Here is a 21,436-nt window from a genome sequence, read left to right on the forward strand (position 1 = left end):
GATGATTTGAAAACAGCCAGGTTTCCTAAGTCACGCAGGGGCCACTGGTCCATAAGGAACTTCATCAAAAAAAACACAAGGGAGAGAATTTATTTTAAACAATGAATACAAAACAAGACTGGATTGCTACGAAGTTGATACTTATGACAACAACAAAATCATGTACCCAAATAATGCCAAGCATTTTTCTACCTTCTTCATCCTTTTGGACCTGGTGGATACTTGAATCCAGAGTTGGAAAATATCCCTGTTTTTATCCCTCGCAGGATTCCACATTGTTCGAGTATCTTACTAAGCCAATCATCCAACACCAGACTGAGAGTTTTGGGTCACACCTGAGTGTGTGTGCTTGGTATGAACCATGCCCTGAGAGAAGAAAATCATCAACTCAGAAGCAGGATGGGTTTTAATGCATGGTTTCAGGAAGGGAGGGGGTGGTGAAGAGGTCTCCAGCCCTGGCTGCACCCCACCTCCAGTGTGGGGACCCGCCTGCCTCTCACTGCGCTGGCTGTTGTGCCCAGGATTCAGCGGGAAGCAAAGGTGTGTGGCAGCCATCCAGGCCGTGGGGGACCCAGGTGTTGCCCTTCTGGACAGCATCCAGGTGTCCCCACAGCTCAGAAGAGGAGAATGTGCAGGTGTAATTGCCACGTCTGTGTCTTGTGGCCCCCAGCCTGTGCCCTCCTGCCTGCCTGTGAACGGTCAGAGCCAGCCTCACATTCTGCCACGCGTGAGGGCCCCGGCCTGCCGGGAAGGCCCTAAAGTGTTTTGTTTGTTCGTATAGGATGATTAGGAAAGTAGGGCAGGAGAGCGCTCTCGCTTATCTCTCCTGGAGGCCCTCACAGCCACTGCCCCAAGGCAGGTCCTGCCTTTCCTGCGCAACACACCAACACACTCCCCCTCTGAACTGAGAGAGACCGGCTTGCCCTGTGCAGAGCGCCACAGGGATAGTCACAGCAGGGAGAGTGCGGCCCAGACCTCTCCATTCACCTCCTTTCCCACTGTCCAAGGTGTCTGACTTTGGGGAGCTCCTTACCTCGCAGGAGAAAATGACATCAGCTAAGACAAAGTCAGCACCACATGGATGGAGGGTAGACCTGGGGCACTGGGAGAGGTGGTGAGTGAGGAAGCCGACTGTCTGGTAGGTTTGGAGCTGGAGCTTCACTGAGGATGTCATGATGAGTGTGGTCCATGGGCCAAGAAGATTGGCAGGGCTGTGGGAGGCGGAAGGGTAGGCCTGGAGGGAGCCCACTGTGCGCTTCAGGAACGGAAGGAGGAGTGTGACCACTTAGAAATGTGCTCCCCGAAGTGTCTGACACTGCTTCCTCCAGCAAGACGTGGAATCTACATCCCTTGAAAAGAGGAGGCTTTTGGAACTGCCTCCGCGGATGGGCAGAATGTGTCAGGAGTACTCACAAGATTCCCATCTGCTGGTTGTCCTTGAACCCTGGCTTTTATTTATTCATATTTTTCTATCCTGAAGATTGAACCCAAGGCCTTTGGGCTGAGCTGCAACCCTAGCCCTTTCATTTAGAGTTTATTTTGACATGGGGTCTTGCTAAGTCAATAAACTGCTCATGGTAGGCACAACTTGCAGTCTTTCTACCTCAGGCTCCCTAAGTGCTGGATCATAGGCACATCACCACTCCCAGCTGAATGCTTGTTCTTGAAGATGGCCGTGGATTCTCTCCGAGTGCCCCACTGAATGGGACAGCCATAGTAGGTCCCCACCCCACCTGTCCCCAGCTACCCAGGATGTGGTGTCAGAGTGAGGAGCAGAAGAGACCCAATGCCCTGGGGTTTTCTCTGAATTCTTCACTCCTAGCATTTCTGTCCAATAGGATCTTGAGCTCTTCTAAATGTGAGATGACTTGCTTTGCAGTGAGAGACAATGGGTCAAGCACTCACCGTAGTTCAGACAGCCAAAAAGTGAGGTCCAAATAGCACCTGCTCTAGACCGTGCCTGGCTTAAAGTCTATCTTGAGAACATAGGCCTCTGCCCCTAGAAATGGGACACTATTGAGAAGTTTTAACCTGGAAGAAGTAAAACCAGACTTACAATCAGAAAGAGCACAGAGACAGCAGGGAGCACGCTGCCTAGGTTGGGTTTGGAATCCAGCATCAGAGGTCAGCAAAGTGGTTGGGTGCAACCTGATGACACCCCAGACCAACATGGTACCCAGCATGGGCAGCTGTGGAATGAATGCAGAGCTCTGTTGAGGGTTCCACTCCCTCCAGGCGGACAGGGCTTGATTCAGATGAGTTTGGGGGATGTGGGCTTCTCATGGGAGAGTTTCTTTGCTTATTGAGGGTGATATCCTTATTAGGATGGGGGAGGAGTGAAGACCGAGAACTTGGTCACTGACATTTGGAATTTAATATAGTGCTCAGTGTTTAAAGTGGAAGGAATGAGTAGGTGGCCGGACATATGGGTCTGCCACTTGGAGGAAGAAGTGCGGCTCCACCCACCAGCTTGGAAGTTGTCAGCCTGGAAATGACTGCTGAAGCCACAGACTTGGATGAGCTGGCCCAGGGAAAGTGTCCAGAAGAAAACTGCAAGGTCCAGGGTTTGGGAACTCCAGTAACTGAAGTCACTGGTGGGAGGGTGGCCTGAGAAGGAGAAACCCAGAGATGAAGGAGGAATTCTTATGTCCTGCAAGCATGGGGAAGATGGTAAAGAGGCCAGAACACACAGTACCAGAGTGGAGCGGTGGGGGTGGAGTGGGGGAAGGGCAGATGGCAGGAGGGAGAGCAACGGTGGGGAGCGTCTTCATAGAAGCAGCCTATGAAAAGGAGACTTGAAATGTTACACTGAAGAGGGTTGAAGCAAATATTTTTTCCTTTCTCTAAAAATGGAGACAGCATGGTCAATGTGCAAGTGTCAGTGCTCAGGGTCTGGTGAACTACACTGGAGAGAGACAAGGAATAATTGAGAGTTTAAGATTCCTGGCAGGACAGAGAAGTCTGTCTTAGAGTGGGAGGGCAGAGGACAGGTCGAAGGCAGAGGCTGCCCTAAAACTACGGAGGCTGAAGGACAGCGTGTAGGTAAGCTCTAGCTGTGATAGCCAGGGGAACTTACAGGAAGTCTCATTTTCTTATTTCAATTTTCTTTAAGAAATAGGAGGTTTTATCATCTTTTGTGTGTCGTGGAGGTAGTTACAAAATTTTGAGAGATTCAGTAAGTGTTTGAAGTATCTATTGAGGTCCCTTGTTGACAGAGATACTTCAAATGGACCTCAATTAGCCAAGGAGACCCAAGAGGGCTGGCTGGCAGTGGTGAGCCTGTCATGGAGGTTGAACATATTAGCACCTTCTTCCTGGAAGGGCGATCTCCAGCAGCGTTTGCTTCTTGTGTGAAGACAGCAGAAGATGTGTGAGTGAGTGAGTTGACCTGTGGTTTCGGTTTCACCCAGCTGGAAATGCAAAGCAAAGGATAAAGGATTTCTGATCATTGCAAAAATGTGCCTGAAACAACCTAGGCTGAGGTACGAGGGAAGTGAGGACATGGGAGGCCAGTGGGTGGGGAGAGATCCAGGGAGTTAATGAAGATTTCTGTTACCTTCTCCTCTGCGATCCTGGAAGATGGCTCTGAGACCCAGCGTTGGCTGAGACTTCACCTATGCATCTGGGGCAGCTTTAGAGGTGTGGGTCACCCAGGATGGTGGGCTTGAGCACAGGCACATGTTACCTGCTCAGAACTGGTTCTGAGTTCCTCCATGATGAGGTGACGAATGTGGGGACATCACTCAACTCTCCCTAGCTAATACACAACGATAATGGTCACTGTAGAACCTGCCTCACGAGCCCCCTGTATGTGTGTTGATGCGCATTATGCTGAATGCTCATCAAAAACCTGGAGGAAGCTATTATTGCTTCCATTTCACGCCTAAAGAAACTGAGGCTCAGAGAAAGTAAGTGATTTACCCAGGATCCCCTGTGGCCTGAGAGCGGCTGCTCCGCAGTCATGCTTCCACGTGGGTGGAGCTGCTTCCCAACCAAGGCCTCATCCAGAAACTGGCAGAGTTGAGGTCTGACTTCTAATTCTTTGCACTTCTGCCCTGGCAAGACGGCTCCTGCCGACCTCCTCAGAGTGTCTCCCCACAGAATATAGGTTGTCTCTGAGCTACATCTGCCTTGCAGGGAGATTATGATGTGGAATATGAAAAAAATATTGGTTCACTCCAGACCCGTTCTTTTCTATGATGCTCTCTCCTCCTTTCCGCTTCTCATGTCTCCACTTCCAAGGGCTCCGTTCACCAAAGCGGATTCCTCAGCCCACGGATGCCTCTGCTTTACTTTAGTATGACCAGAGGGGGCTGTGAATGCAAGGAGGGGTTCCAGCAAAACAGCTTCTGTCTGCCAGCAGCATCCCCTGACCCTTAAAGGAGTCCTCCAGCACAGGAAGCAGGTCCTCCACATCTTCATCACCCCACTGAAGTTGGTTAAACAGACAGAAATACAAAATAGCAGCGTCACCTTGTCTTAGTCATTTTCCTTGTCACTGAAACCCAACACCCCCAGCTCAAAGCAGAAGAGAGGTTAACTTTGGCTCACAGTTTGCTGAGGTTTCAGGCTATGGTTGGCTGGCTCTCATGAAGGGCAGCACCACAAAGGACATGGCAGAGGAGATATAGCTCGTGACATATTGGTGGGGAGCAGAGAGAGAGGGATCAAGGGAGGAGCCCGGGAGGGAGATTAAGCTCTTCCCGGCCACACTCCTGATGCTGCCTCTTCTGAAAAAGCCACCTTCTAATGGCAAGTTAGCTGCAAGTTCCCACAATCCAACCACCTTCTTAAAGCCCCATCTATGAGCACATGAGGGCCTTCGGGGCCATCGAGATATAAATGAGGGCAGGGTCAGATCGCCAGTACGGCTTCCTCTTCAGAGCCAGGCTGTGCTTGCTATCAGATGGTAGAGTTGGTTATGTGTTGAGTTTCCTTTTCCTCTTGGTGATCCCTTCCACTGTCCTCTGGGAAAGCCAGGGCCTCCCAGCTGGAGAGGGAGCCTCTTCCCAGTGGCTTGTTACCCTCTGTCACCCCATCCAGGCACAGAGCTGGGCCTGTGTGTGCAGTGCCTTATGGAACTCATGATTCAACCCACTCCTGTGGGCTCCCAGTCACTCAGACAGACGCTCAACCTGTGAGCATACTTTTTCTGTAGCTGAGAGAAAAGCTAATACTTAAAAAGGGCAGGTCAAGAAATGGCAGCATGAGCATATCCTTTAAAAATATAAAGAAAGAGACCAGGGCTGGTGGAGCATATCTCTAAGCCCATCACTCAGGAGGCTGAGGCAAGAGGAATGCTGTGAGTTTGAGGCCAGCTTGGGCTACAACATGAGCTCAAGTCCAGCCTGAACTGCATAGCAAAGACCTGACTCAAAAAATAATATGAAGAAAGACACAGGCAATGGAAGTACAAGGCAGACTCTGAGAAGCTGGATTGAAAAATGCAGGACTGATGTGGGTTATTGTATGTTATTTACCCATTAAATTATGTACCTAGATGACTTTGAGAAGAATGAAAATGAAAATAACATGTTCTGAATCTTTGCATTTTATGAGACAGGGAGGAAGTAATGGCTTTTGCTAAGTATTATTTGTTAGGAAAACAATCTTCTTATTGAGATTTTGATACGGTCTGTGTCTCTCAATTTCCACTTACCTTTCTAATTTCATTAGAAATATTTTATAATTAAAGAGGGTAAATAGGATAGAGATGATAGTTAGTAAAAGAGCATTTAAAAAACCACAACTAGTATTCTAGAACAGTTGGACCATCATACTACTTAAAATCGACCTGTTGTTTAAAGTTCTTTGACTTTTGTTATTTTAGCTGAAGTTCTCGGGAGATCAGAGCTTGTTATCTGCTGTTTAGTAAGGATGCTGAGGCCACGGGAACTGACTCTCATGTAGGCTCCTGCTCACAAAGTGGTAAAGAGACTCCTGTTGGGAAGGTGGTAGTTTCTCCTTTTGCACATTTAGCAGAGCTCTGTCCAGATTCCTGGATAAGTTCAGTTGTGCTGTACTAACAAGCAGCCCCTGGATCTATAATTAATGCAGCAAAGAGATGTTTAAAATTTCTGCTACAAGTCAGCCCCCTGTGTCTCAGGGACTCTTTCATGTAACTGTCCCCATAACCAGTCCAGGTGGACAGAGTTCTGACTATTTGGAGATTCCCAGACACCATCCCAGAGGGAAAAGAGAACTCTGAATCCTGTCACTTGGATGATCGTACATTCCAACCTGGGTGGGTGCCTGAAACATCTGCCACACTCTCTGGCCAAGAGAAACTGGGATTCTGTGTGTCCAGAAGGGATAGTTAAGAAAAGATCTCGTGTTCACCAACTTCTGTGCTCACAAGCAATCAGAACCATGCTTCCTTCACAGGGAGGATATTGGTCATCATAGTGAGCTCCGGCGTACTCCTTTCCCAGCCTGTGATTCCTCAGCCCTCTAGTAGAAACAAACACTAGGGCAACAGTGGGAGGGAGCTTCATGAAGAGAGGAGAGCCCATTCTAGGGAACTACACAGAGTAGGATCCAGTCACCTTATCCTTACTGTGTTTGTAGCACCAAGAAAAAACAAGCTTTCCTCCAATAATGCCAATCCCAGGCAGGATAACTGTGGAGCAATTAGCATCATAGCATCAGGATGACCATGAGAATGGTAAATTTGAAGACTGATTTTATATTATTCTTTCCATAAAGAAATTGTCTGAGTAGATGGAAAATATTTTTCACGTAAACAAAATGTAGAGGTGGGGTAAGAGGAGGACGCTTGGGCTGGACTGCTGTAGTGTGAAGACAGAGACCTAAGAACAGACACTTCACGAATGGAAGACGAGGCAGGGTCCAAGGTGGGAGTGGCCACACCACTTCCTCAGACCAGGAAAGGGGATCGGGATGTGTGTATGCTCCTAACAGTGACAGGCAGAAAAGTTTAGTGAAGGAAAGGTGAATGCCTATGGAAGAAAGATAGCCTCCTTATGGTTTTATTTCTATTTTAGAAAAAACTCTGAATCTTGATCATGTAGCAAGACACTAAGCAAGCAGAGTGGAGATAAAAGTTGCCTACCTCTGGGAACTTGGGCACAGACCACTAAGTCTTGAAAACAAAACAACGAGCTCTTGCAGAGTGGAGAAGACGGGTTCCACATCTCCTCCACCACATGTGTGAAGGCCCCTTCCTTCACATCTGTTTATTCGGTGGTTTTGAAACATAAAGAAGGTGTGTGAAAGATACTTCACACATCTTTGGGCTCTTCAAAGGTCAAAAACACATCACTGAGTTCCCCCTTCTTTGTTCTCCTAAAGAGACTTGGTCTGCACCACACATTTAAGGATAAACTCAACCTGGGTTGGATTTGTCCAGGGCCAGCTCTTATCCAATAATTGAAACTCAGATGAGATGGGAAATGTATTCCCTGTGTTCCTGGATGGATGAAAACTTTTCTCTTCTGGTCACCGACATCAATCCCAAGAGCTGTTGTAACAAATTTTCATGACTTGGGTGTTTTAAAACAACAGAAATTTATTCTCTAATAGTTTTGGAGTCTGAAATCCAAAATCAAGCTGTCAGCAAGTTATCCTTCCTCCAAAAGCTCCAGAGAAGCCCTTCTCACCTCTTCTAGGTTTTTGTATCTCCTAGCTTTACTAGGCTTTCAGAAGCATCTCTCCAATGCCTTTCTCCATCTTCATGTGTCTTTCTCCCTGTTGCTGTCTCAGTCCTTCTTTTGGCTTCTTCTTAGAAAGTCACCTGTCATTAGATATAGACCCACTCCAAACTCAGGACAATCTCAAGATTCTTAACTTGATGACATCTGCGAAGACCCTGCTTCCAAATAAGGTCACCTTTGCAGATTCTCAGTGCACATATTTTTGTGAGAGCCTCTATTCCACACTCTGCAGGGATCATTTAGATATTGTCAGGCATCATAAATGGCTGGACCTCTTCATTGGGGTTCTGCTCATCCTGGAGGCACATATGACATTTACAAAGAGGAAGTCCCTTGAAAGCTCCCCCATGTACCTTGTTGGGTGACTCAGAGGGAACTCTCTGGCCCTTGGAACTTGAAAGAAAATTATTTCCCAGCATTAGCCAAGTCCTCACTCTCGCTTGTAACTTTTCATTCATAAAACTTTTCCTGAGCACCTGTTATGTGCCTGGCCCTGGCCTAGACACTGGGTTGACCAGTAGGTGATGGTGGTTGTGCTAGAACCTGAATGGGATGATCCACTGGTCCATCCCTGAAATTCAGTACTCCTTGGGAGAACTGCCCTTTGCCATCTTTTAAGGAAAAGTGGGTGTAATCTGCTCCAGATCTCATCTTCCTGTTCCCAACTGCTTGGGTCAGGATGGACTGCTAGACCAAGATTGACTGGTCAGGTTCTCTCTTTGGAGGGTGACCAGAATGAGCCACAGGGATCTGGGAGCTGAAGCTACCCTTTGTTTTCTGTTCATTCTTTTGCAAAGGAAGAACACACACAAACCTGAAGGAAGCACAGGACACCTGGCCAGGGTGTGTTTCCTCCCTGCTGAGGACATGTCATAGTGTTTCTTGTAACGGGCTTTACTGAGCTTCTCCGTGTCCTTGGGTTCTGCAGCCAAGGGTGCAGCCACCTGCTTTTTGGCTATAGCAGCAGTTAAGGGATGGAAACAGATCTCTGGGACCTCCACACCTGAGGGCACAGTCCAAGGTTTAGTAAATGTAGGGACAAGATGGTATGAGATTTGGGAGGACAGTAGCTGGCTGGTTCCAGAAGTGAAGAAAGTGTCACTGAATAAAAGACTCTTATTTGGAAAGATGAGGAAGAGTTATTAATTATTTTGTTGATGAATTGCTCTTAACCTTGGATTTCTATTGAAATCATGCAGACATACTGGGCCCAATTCAGACCGGTTGAATCTGACCTTGAAAATTCCCATGGGTTTTTCTTAATTCTTCCAGGTAATTCTAGTACACTAAGATGGCTGGAAATCACCGACAAAATGAGTTACAAAATAAAGCAGCATCTTTCTTGAGTAATGCATCTCAATTCTACTGTAACAGAAAATGCCCCCTGCCTGTCGCCCAGCCAGTACACTTTAGTTCCTTAGTTGCTCAGGTAATAGTTCCTGCTCCAGTTCCGGTTGCTTCTGGTCTTTTAGAAATGACCAGTCACTGTGTTGCACAGCTGGTCACTCTGATGCATATTGTGAGAACCAATCCTCAAATGACAAGGCATTCTGCCTCAGTATTTCCTGCTTGCTTATCCCATATAAGTCCTAGTCCACCAGAGATCAGGGCCTCATATTTTGGGAAAGATCCCAATCAGTGCCCTTTGATGTAACTAAATCTGCCTCCAGATGCTGGGTGTTGTCATGGTGTTTCTGCTTGCCCTAACACTGTTTGAGCTGGTAGCCGTGGTTATCACCCTGAAGCTATCCATGCTCTACCCACTGTGTTCACAGACCCCAACCCTACTCTGTGTGAAACATGGAGTGGGTGCTAAGGGAATAGGTTTATCTTGTAGGAACCACAATGAAATGCAGGCTTCGGATACCCCTTGAGCCACAGCAGTTGTTTCTCCCAACAGTTTCCTCTCTGTAGTGATGGCATCACAGACACCTAAAATATTCTTTGTGTCCTTTTTCTTCAGCCACTGCTCTAGTGCAGATTGTTCACATAGTATTTTTCTTATAGGTCTTCTTGCACCTGATAACTCATTTAACTTTCATCATCAAAACCATTGATTCTGAGGCATACATACTCACTGACAATCAGTCTATTGACCATCCACCCACCCACCCATCCACCAATCCATGTACCCATCCATTAATCTACACATCCACTAATCTACACATCCATACATACATGCACCCATCCACTTTTCCATTCATGCATCCACTCATCTATCAGTCCACTTACCCATCCATTAGTCCCCTGATCCATTCATCCATCCATCCACCCTCTATCTATTCATCCACCCAACCATCCATCTACTCACTTACCCACCCATTCATCCTTCCATCCATCCATCCTTCCACCAAACTATCCATTCATTTATCATTCATCAAATCATCTATCTTTTATACTGTAGAGACACAGGTTTGGGATTAGATAAGATTTATGGTTAACCACGGGGAAAATGAAGTTAAGTGGGTAGGGAAGGGCAAGATTAGATTAAGTTTGGGCTGATGAATGGAGTGGCCAAGTTTAAGTTTCACATTAAATGTGGGAGCTAGGGTTCGGGTTAGTGTCAGGGCTGGGGGTAGTGATGGTTCCAAGTTGGGGTTAGGGATGAGGAGATGAAAGGAGTTTCTTTTCCTGAGAACTGATCTGTGGGCTGATGTGGGAGTGGGCAGCACTAGTGTGGCCACCTAGAGTGGATTCATGGTCATGGCTTTTGCTTCTGCAGAGGATATGCCTGGATGTGAAACAATGATCCAGACAGAGGGCTTCCCAGGGAACTCGTACAGGCAGAAGGCATGGGTTGGAGGTGTGCCGCAAAGGATGTTAAAATTCAGGAAGGAAGCCACAGGACAAGTAACATGTTCAGTTTATATCAAAGGTACTCAGGAAGACTGGGGAGGATTTTTTAAATTAATTAAGTTATTTAGGTGTACATAATGATCACATTCATCATAGTGAATTTGTACCTGTACATGGCATATCTTGTTTCTTTTTTCCCATTCCTCTCCCCTCCTTTCAGCCCCTCTTTCCCTCCTTATTTACACAAGCTTGGTTTCCTTTTTCCTTCTTTTCTCTTCCTTGCTTCTCTGCTTCCCCTTCCCTAATTCCCTTCCCATTTTCTTCCTATTTCACAATATCTATCATACATTTTGGTCCTTATGTACACTTTTGTTTTCTCACACCAGGGAAACAATGTGATGTTTACACATTTGTGTCCTATTTATTTCACTAAAGTGTATGGCCTCAAAGTGCATCCATTTACCTAGAAATGTCTCAAGATTATCCTTCTTTATGGTTGAGTAGTACACCATTCTACTAAACACACACACACACACACACACACACACACGTACACACAATCTTTATCCATTCATTGATTCATGGGAATTTGGGTTGTTTTAAATATCTAGCTATTACAAATTGTGCTGCTCTAAGTATGGATATGCATATATTGCTGCGGTATGATGCTTATAATTCTTTCAGAAAGATACCAAGAAGGGGAATAGCTGGGTCAAATGGAACCTCTAATCCTAGCTTTTTCTGAGGAATCTCCATACTGATTTCCACAGTGGTTGCACCAGTCTGCACTCCCACCAACAGAGGAGAAGGATTCCTTTTTCCTCACACCCCTGCAGGCATTTGTTATTGGTTGATTTAGCCATTCTTCCTGGAGAGACATAGAATCTCAGTGTTGTTGTCAAAAAACAGACCCAAAGATCAACGGAACAGATTAGAAGACGCAGGAAGATTCAGCACCAGTGGGAATTGACAGGAAGCAGACATCTCCAACCATGAGGAAGTCACTCTGTTTCCATTTCCTGGTGTAGGAAGGTGCCTCTGGGTAGATTTGTCAATACAATATTGGAGTATTGGACACCACTTTCCTGGGAAATAAAGAACTTCAAAGATGTGGGTTGTGAGTTCAGAAAAGTCTGGCCCCTTCTCTTCTTCCTGCTACACCTCCTGCTCTCTGTCTTGCCCACCACAACTAAGAGGCTTTCAGCAAGGTTTCCTGATAAACACTAAACACTTGGTTCCTGTTTGCTTCTCTTTACCCTCTCTCTCCTCTCTTATCTTTCAAGGGAAGATTGAACATTCTTCATGGCCAGTTACTGGAGGCCTATCCAGAGGTCTATCACCTTTCTGGAGGAACAAGCAGCATGTGTAAAGGTCCAGAGGCACAGGACAGCCTGGCCCTTTGAGGGTCCCTGCCTAGAAAACCAGAGAATAGGGGAAGGAATGAGGTGGGAGAGGCCTACGGTGGCCTGAGAGGACATTGAATTTTAAACTCCATCCTGAAGAGGGAGAAGATAGAAGGCTGAGACAATAATATATTTTCAGTTTGGAAACTATCCAATCTGAATTTGTAAATTTTTAATCACAAAAATAAAACCTTGTATCTCCAGTAATTTTATATATCTGTCCTTCATATTCATTATAGATAATAGAGACATAAAAAGTTTTGACTTTATCAAATCTTCCAAATAAGACAATCTAACTAGAAACCAGAATAAAAAAGACTGGCATATGTAAAAACATAAATCCTTCACCTATCACAAGGTTGTATATAAGAAAGTTAAAAACAATAGGTCAAGGGATCCCTTTGTTACTTTTATACAAGAAGTATTAATATTATTTTTTAAAAGCAGCTCCACTGAGAAATCAGCCAATTCATAGATAAAATATCAGTTCATAAGAGGAGGGAAGACCCAAGCAGCCACCCACAGTTAGAGAAGTACAGTTCTTAACAATAAGCTAGTATTGCTTCAATCATTCTAATCATCCTCATGCTTTTCTTTACAACATGGATAATCCTCCTGTACCAGGGGGTGGAGACAGCTGCGCCCTCACAGGCAACAGTTCCCAGCAGTTTGGACCCTGGTTCAGGTCCAGCCCACCTGGGAGCCTTTGGCGTGGGGCTTTCCAAAGGCTTTAAAGTTGTACACTGATTATTACAGAATGTGCATGCGTGATGTGACCACTGCACCATGGCGACATGCCATAGTCTGCTCCTGCGGTCCTCCAGTGGATAAGAACAAGGGAGCCTCAGTCTCCAGTCATGTACTGGCAAACAGCCATTGAAAAGAAGATTGGACAGCTAGGTGACCTGGTCTGCACTATGTCATGCCTAGGTGAAAACAATCAACCATAGAAGCAGATGAATGTTCCCATTCATAAAAAATACACAAGCAAACAATGGTGGGTGCACAAAGATCTCTCAAAGGACAGAAGATGACTTAGGAGCCTTTGAGGAGGGGACGGGTTGAATCTCAAGTTCCTGTATTTGTCTGTGGGTGAAGGGAGATCCTTGCGATTGGTTCCATACCATTTACTATCATTGTGCAAGGAGGACATAGCTATTATTACTCACGTGATGTTGTAAGATCTCACTGGAGGCAGTAGCCGGGATGCACTGGAGGAACAGAAGGGGGTGGCCAGGAGCCCACAAGGAGAATGGAGCAGGGATCCAGGCAGCATCTGAAGCCCGTGGAGGGGCCCATGACAGAGACAGCTGAGTTTGGGAAACAGGGGCAAACTTCCAAGATGTGTGGAGGAAATTTTTCGTCCACTACCTGGACGACTCTCCTCGAAAGAAAAGCAATTATCTCTGTTGGCTAAACCTAGCCCTACTTCCATGTATTGATGCTTACAGAGCTCGCTAGGACTTTCCCTTACTTTTCATTGACTTTAAGCAATGCAAATAGGTCCGGCTGAGGTGCTGATGTGTAGTCTTTGAAGCAAAAATGACAGGGCAGTGTTTCTCCATCCCCAGCTCCCCAGAAAACATGTCTGAGCTGGGGCAAGATGGAGAGCCATGCTCCATGCTGTTGGCTGGAACTGAGCCTTAAGATAAGAGGCTATGACTTCCCAGAGCGTAAAAGATCACACATCAGAGCTGAAGCACTGACTCTAAAACATTACACACCACTTCAAAGTGTCATGCAGATTACTTTTTCTGCATATTCTTCGCTCTGCGTATGACAGAGGTGACTTCATGCCTCCTACCTAGCCCAGCTCATGGCACTCACATACTTCCTGCTGTTGTCACAGTCACTCATCCTCAAGCCACGCCTTAATTAATAAAATTAATTAAACCTCACAAATTAATAAAACCCGGGTTCAGGCCTGAGTCGAGGCCTTTGCTCCAGTTAGCCATCATTATCACCAGACGCAGGGCCCCTTTGGCTCCCCACCATTTTGAATATATTATTGTGTCTTTATCCACTCCATAAATTGCACTGGGAGTGGTAGATTGGAATTAACTCTATAGAATTCCAATAGCTTTTCCGTGGGATTATAAATATAAACTTCCCAGACCACAACGAGGACCAGGAAGGGCTTCCTGTGGAGCAGAGGGCAGAATCCATGTGACGGATTGTCAGACAGTGCAGAACTGGTCCAAGGATGCAAAGAGAGTTTTGGTGTGTTGCTAGGTAAAGGTGGTGCTGGTAACCATAGAAAGGCACAGAGAACAGGAGAAGCAATTGATCTCACAGAAACGTGTGCTCAGCATCACTTCCAGTGGTAGCTACACTTAGGAAGTAGAAAAGGACAGCTGAGATCAAGATGGTAGGAGACCTATGAGCTGGAGACTCATTTTATTTGGGTTGTAATGTAAGTGTAAGCAATGGATGTAAAATATTATGATTTTTAGCAGGGACAGGTATCAGTGGTCTCAGCTCTCCATCTACAGACCCTGATCTTCTACAGCTGCATAGTGTCCCAAGGATAGCTCTTGGCTGATTGCTGATGCTTCAAAAATCTGGAAAGAATCCAGGTGCAGTGGCGCATGTTTGTAATCCCAGCAATGGGGGAGGCTGAGGCAGAAGGATCACAAGTTCAAGGCCAGCCGGAGCAACTTAGCAAGATCGTGTCTCAAAATAAACATAAAAAGGGCATGAAAGGCAGCACAGGGGTATAGCACTTGCCTGTCATAGATTCAAGCTCCAATACTGCAAAAAAAAAAGAAAAGAAAACATCCAGGAAGAAAGTCTGGATACTTTCCCAGACACTTCTCCAGATGGAACTGCCCTCTATCACTGAAGAGGCATTTGTTTTGCTTTCTTCTGGAAACATCCCACTGTTTCACTCACTTTGTGTGGCTTAAAAGCGCTGATGCAGTCGTAAAATGGGAAGAGCAGCAGCCAGGCATTTGTAGAAGCCAAGTGTACCGAGAACATGTCTCACCTGACACCTGCCAGGCTGGGTGAGAGCGTGGGCCTTAGTGTGGGACAAGGTGGATGTCAAGCTTGCTGTGTCCCAGAATGGCCAAGCAGCCTTTGGCAGTCCCGGTTTCCTTCTTTCTAAAACAGTTTCTCTGAAGTGCAAATCCGTGTTCACACCATAGGTATGATCAGCCTCAATCTTACTGATAATCTCCATCACCCTCCTTTTAATACACAACCTTCCCCCAGCAGAAGGGTAGTTGATTGGTGGTGACTGAAAAGATGCTGAAAAGAAAATAACTTGAATTTATGCAAGTGGGGAGGAAACTGCCTCATTAACAGAATAATTGAGCTGTTAGTTAATTTTACTTGTTATCCACAGAAAAGGGCAAAAATCTTCCAAGCACTGACTCCTCTTCTTCCAAATGATTAAAAGAACAACAAAAAGGTTTGTATCTTGGATGTATCTAGTAATTATGTGCCTGACACTTTTTTTTTCCCTTTTTTAAATATCATACGAGGCAGATGTATTTTTAAAATCCTGGCAATTTACACAACACTATGAAAGTGTCAGTTCTTCCTAATCAGAAATTTTCTGCACTTCCCCCAACCTTATTAGCAGTAATTCCTGCTAATTGATAATTATTACCTTTTTCTTAGTCAAATCTAGTTGTTGGTGTAACAACACTTCCTGCTTTGCTAAGATCAATATGTTTAACTATCATTGTAAATAGTGCATAAAATTAATAATAAAACTATATGCTTGCTCCATAGAATGCAAACTCCATCCATTTGCATATCAGCTCTTTAGTTTACAGTTGTTTTACTTATTTATTTATTTATTTATTTATTTATTTATTTATTTATTCATTTATTACCCCTGGCTGATAATAATAAGTACCTCTTAAGGCCAAATAATGAAATTCTTCATATGTAAATGTCATTAAGACTTTGACTAAAGCTAGTTGACACAGTTGGGCCTGTCCCTGGGCCTTGGAAGTCCCTGTGAAGAATAAATCTGACTTCTTCCACATGCTGTGCAGTCAGCCTGAATGCGTTTGTACAGAATTGTTGTTTATCTAGTTGAACTGGACAGAACTGAGCCCAGAATTGTGGTTCACAGGCTTGTGCAGTTCATTTTCAGGAAATTGATGAGTGTTTAGGTCAGGGAAGAGGAAGGCCAGCAGGCTTCTGGGTCTCAGCCCAAAATGACACCTAATAAAGCATGCCTGGCAAGTGGCCCTGGAAGAGCTTCAGAGAAGGTAACCTAATCATCACGCTATTCTGGCATATGCCCCTACCCTTAATCTATCCATCCTCATTCTTAATTAAAGTAGAAATGCTCTACTCTCTGAAACTCAGAGGCCCTGGCCTTTATATCTATATGCAGAGATTTAAGCTTAAAAATAGCCCAGCCAAATTATGATAAAGGTAAAACAAAATAAATGAGCATCTATAAATAGATTGCCTCCAAATAAGTATAGACCAGGATAACTCCAACTAGGGCTTTCCAACACTAACTGCTCTAATTGTTATCTAAAGGCTTTACAGGAAATGTAATGAGGTCTCCCACTAGGACCAGGGTGGTGTTTCACATATCATCTTACCCCCAGGAAGACAAAAGAAAGACCATCATACATCTGAACAGTCAAAACAGGTGCCCCTTGGTTATTCTTCTTGCAAAATACTAATGGAGAAGAACTGATTTCCAAGTGATGAGTCCAGTTTGGAACACTCAAGAATACAAACATCATAGCTATCAACAAATGAGGTGAAAATAGACAAAGGACCTCAAGGTCAGGTTTGCCCTAAGTCAGAGACTGCGTTTGTATGGCTCCATCTCTCAATCCCCATTTTCCATCCCAACTTTGATGGCCTTTTGTATTTGTCTGCTTTGTCATCTCTGCCTAGGTAACAAATGAGCTCCATCCCTTAGTGGCATACAGTGGCAACAAGGTCTTCTTTTGGCTCCTAGCGGTCTTTTCTTGTAGGGTGATGTAGGCTGCCTCAGGCCTTCTTTGCATTTCTTCATTCTAAGTTTAGGCTAAAGAATTTCACCCTGGGGGATGGATGTGTTGTTTTCATAGCAGAGAGAAAGCAAGACAGCTGGTGAGAGCCCATTGTTCCTGCTTCTGCTAGGACAAGGTATGTGTCTGCTCCTGTGTCATTGCCACATGAGTCATAAAGCCAAGGTCTGGGAGCAAAGCAGGAGGAGAACCTCGCCTGCAGTCCAGGACCTCAAGTTACAGGGCAATGGTCAGGTGTGTTAGGCTGTTTTCTGTTGCTACAACAAAATACTTAAGACCAGTGAATTCATAAAAAATAGAAGTTTAATTGACTTGTAGTTCTGGAAGCTGGGAAGTTCAAGAGCACCGCAGCAACGTCTGTTTGGCACCTGGTAAGGGCTCTCTTCCTACATCATCACATGGCACAGCGATCACATGGCAAGACAGAGCAAGCTGCTAGCCTGTGGTTCTCTTTTTCTTCTCTTAAAGGCACTAATGCCATCATGGGGTCTCTAACATCATGACCTCATCTAATCCTAATTACCTGCCAGAGGCCCCACCTCCAAGTGCTACTAAAAAATGAATTTGAGGTTAAGTTCCTAAGTCATGAATTCTAGGAACACACTCAAATCATAGCATCAGGAATTTATAATCTTGTAGGGGGGATTCTTGAATAGCTGAGAACAGTAATTCAATTCATTATGCAAGTGAAAGGAACAATTGGCAGAGGAACTCCATACCAGTAACTTACTGACCTGTCCACACCCTCAGAATCGTTCTATTCTGACCCAAACCACCCCTTCTGGGTCAGATTTAAAAAGTCACCATTGCACCTATTTTCACTCTGTTTCTCCAAAAACCAAGTACAGAGCCAAATAATGGTCACATTTTATTGCCAAAGGATTTTCTACTGTGTACTTCTTTAAATTTTTAGACTGAATGACTTGGGTTAATTTGAATGACTAATAAACTGTTCAGTGACAGATATTACTGCTTTCATCAAAGCTTCTTCATTATCAATCATAAGTATCATTGTTTTATGTACCACTAAGAAAAATCATGCCAACTATCATATTCCATTAATTATAGGTTGTGTCCCACTTTTAGAGATGTTACAATGTGAAAAATGTCTTAGACTCAATGAAATATGGTATCTATTATTATATTTCTTCATGTCCAATCATGTTTCAGATAAGACCTATAAATCTTCCTGTGTTGATCATCATTTATAACCATCTTACATATTATGTGACATTAACAATGTAAAAAAATTGAAAGATAAGCCAGGATTAAAATACTCTATGGTACTCACCGTGATCAATGCATTCGGCTATTAACATTAAGTAGTTTGGTTTGAGCTTATTTGTTATATTTTTCTGTAGTTTTAAAATTTTAGTAACCTATGTGCTACGGTTTGGGAGTTAAATGTCCCCCAGAAGCACATGTGTTCTGAGGACGATGGAGTTGGAGAAGGACTAGATCCTGAGCACTCTGCCTTCATCAAAGGACAGATCCATTGATGAAAGTATAGTTTTGATGTTTGAGGGAGATGATGGAAACATGAGTCAGGGTCTTGCGGAAGAGAGTGGATGAGGTGGGAGTGACTGCAGGGAGTAGACCTCGTCCCCAGCTCTTTCCGCTTCCTGTTTACTATGAGTTCAGCAGCTTTCCTCCCCTACTTCCTTGTGCCATGAAGAATCTGCCTCATTCCATGCCCACAGCAGTGGAACCGAGCGGCCATGGCCTGAAACACCTGCAATGTCAGGCAAAACGAACTATTTCCCTTTAAAGTGTTTATCTTAGGTTCTTTGTCATAGCGACAAAAAGCTGTCTAACACGGGTACCACTAATAAGAGTAGCCAGCAAAATTATGTTTATTAAAATAAGTGTATAAATTTAATATATACCATCTGCTGAGAAATTTTACATACACTAAAAAGGAGCAAGAAAGACACCAAATTTCCATGACATTTACTTCCGGTTGTGAACTATGGTTAGTGTTTTTCTTTAGTCTCTGATTTTATTTCTGAAATACTTGAAAGCATCTCTACATTTTATCATTAGGTCTTATTATCTAATGTTTCCGTGTATCCTTATGGAAATAAAGCAGCATAGGAATAAAAAAAGGAATACTCTTACATTTCGAGAAAAGCGGGATATGTCCTCTAACAAGGATTCCTACATACAGCTTGCAGGTCAAAAAGCAACTACTAGTTGTCTATCAAAGAACCACTTGGCCTCTCTTAAAACAATCCCAAAAGTATTTTAAGTTGGCAAAGTGCTGAAATGAAAGATTACTTCCGTGCCAACCCCCATCACCAATCTGACTCCAGCTGCGTGAATAAATCCCATACAGGAAATATAATTTGAAACTTTTCAGTGTTTACAGTAAAGCTTCTTAACAGCAAGGTGAATATCTTCTTTGCCTTTGTTTCCCCCTTGTTAGAAAACTAACATAACGACAGGCACTTCAACAGCCATCTTGGGCCTTGAGATGCATTGCGAATGAATGCGTTACACTTTACTCAGTGTAAAGTGCGGTAGAGAAGATGAGAAGAGGTGGGTTCCTGGGGTACTGGAGCTGCAGAACCATCCCCAAACAGCTTACCTTTGCACCCCTTGCTCAGAAGGTAGCATTAAACTTCTAACTTATTTGACCCTTATGTTGATACCCGCATTGCTCAGAGCTGATGGAAATTGCTTACTCATACGAAGAATGTGAATCAAGGTGCAGTTCAGAAACCTCCTGTGCCTTTGAATCCTACGTATGACGGTATCTGCTTCAGAAAGCATTGGTTGTGAATGTGGACCAGACAGAAATTGCAAGGTATACCATGGTCTTTTGAGGTAAACAGCTCCGCCTTGTTCTGGTTCACCTTCAGGTCAGTGAAGTTCCATGGCAAAGTGTAGGCCATGAGGAGACAGGCCTGGCTGTATGGACAGAGATCTCCATTACAGATGAACCCCCTCACAGCCTTTTCTACCTATGCCCCATGGGACTGGGTCTCTGACTCTTATCTACTTCTTCTCTTGTTGCCCTCAGAAAGGGACAGAAGCAAGTGACTGCTTGGCATGCCCAGAAGTGCTTGCCTGGATCTTTGCTAAGGAGAGCACCAAGCACTGACTATATGCGCATCGAGACACAGGTATGCTTTACAAGATGCACACCCATGTTTCTCTCTATATTTTTGGAGCAGTAATCTTTGTTTCAGGACCCAGTGACTCATGGCAACAAAAAAATTTTGAAGAAAGGTGTTCTGAAACCACTTGAAGTGTCTTTCCAAGAAAGAATCCACATCTGAGAGCTTTCAGGGATTCTGTGGACACACCTCGTAAATGAAGATAAATAATTCATTTAATCAATACACCTACATAATGAATCAGCATGGATAAACTCCTAATACAAACACACAGATCGACTTATGTTTTCCTTCCTGAGTTTTGTGGAGCTCAATTCTCTAACCTCCCATCCACCTTTAAACCATGTGGTTTGATCCCTAATTGAAGCATATGATTTGAGTTATCCAGAGACAGAAGTTTTGCTCCTTGGAAAGCATGGGCGTCTGCGATGTCAGCATCTGGATTCAGGCTGGAGGGCCACTCTGGATCGGCTTCAGGTGGCCGCATGAGACTGACCATGGTCAGGCCTGGGATTAGCCTCCCTCATTCCTTCTAAGAGTCAAACAATACACACCACCTTCCCTTGGGTACCATGTCTTGGTTGTCTTTGGATCTAGACTTGCACTTCCCTTTTGAATACCATTCTTACTGCCTTATTCATTTGGGGAACTCCTGCTGAGTCTTCAAGCTCCATCTCTATTGTCCTCTCCTTTGCAGGAAGCCTGTGAGATCTAGAAGCTAAGCCATTTGCTAAGATCATGGTAATGGAACTTCTATAACTCTCTGGCTCCCTCGTCTGTGTCTGTTTAGCTCTAGGAGGAGGAAACCCCTCACCACGCTGCAACATTGCTATTCTATGTGTGGCTATGTTTAAACTGGATATCGTTTTATTTTTCCAGTTTCTAAAGATGGAAGCAGAGTAACTGATCTGAGATCTTTCTTCTTTTCTACCAGAGAGAGGTAGGTGTCATAGATTTTTCTCACAGTACAGCTTTAGCCACTTCTCACATGTTTTTATGTATTATACTATAGTTTTCATCCTGTCTACAATATCTTTTACTTTTTATCTTTTATTCTTTTTGCTTAGAATTATTGAGATTCTTAGGTCTGTGGAATATAGTTTTCATAATTTTTTTAAAATTCCAATCTTCAGATCCTTGACTGTTTTTCTACTCTCTCTTGTTTTCAAGGACTCCAATTGCAGGCGCTTTTAGGTCAGGTGAAGTTGTCTCAGAGGTCGCTGTTGCTCTTTCACTTCCCCTTGTCTGTGTTTGATTTTTGGATAGTTCTTTAACAGGAACTTGGATCTTCAAGTTCATTAATCTTTTCTTCTTCAGTACTTAATCAGCTGTGTGGATTTCCTGTGCAGTTTATGCTTCGTTCCAGATGTGAAAGTTTTCATCTCTAGTACCATATCTCACCATACTAATTCTATGAAATCACTGAACATGTTAAATACATGAAAAACTGGTAT

This window comes from Chinchilla lanigera, unplaced genomic scaffold (genome assembly GCF_000276665.1).
Source record: "Chinchilla lanigera isolate Chin_1 unplaced genomic scaffold, ChiLan1.0 scaffold00037, whole genome shotgun sequence".
Taxonomy (NCBI): Eukaryota; Metazoa; Chordata; class Mammalia; order Rodentia; family Chinchillidae; genus Chinchilla; species Chinchilla lanigera.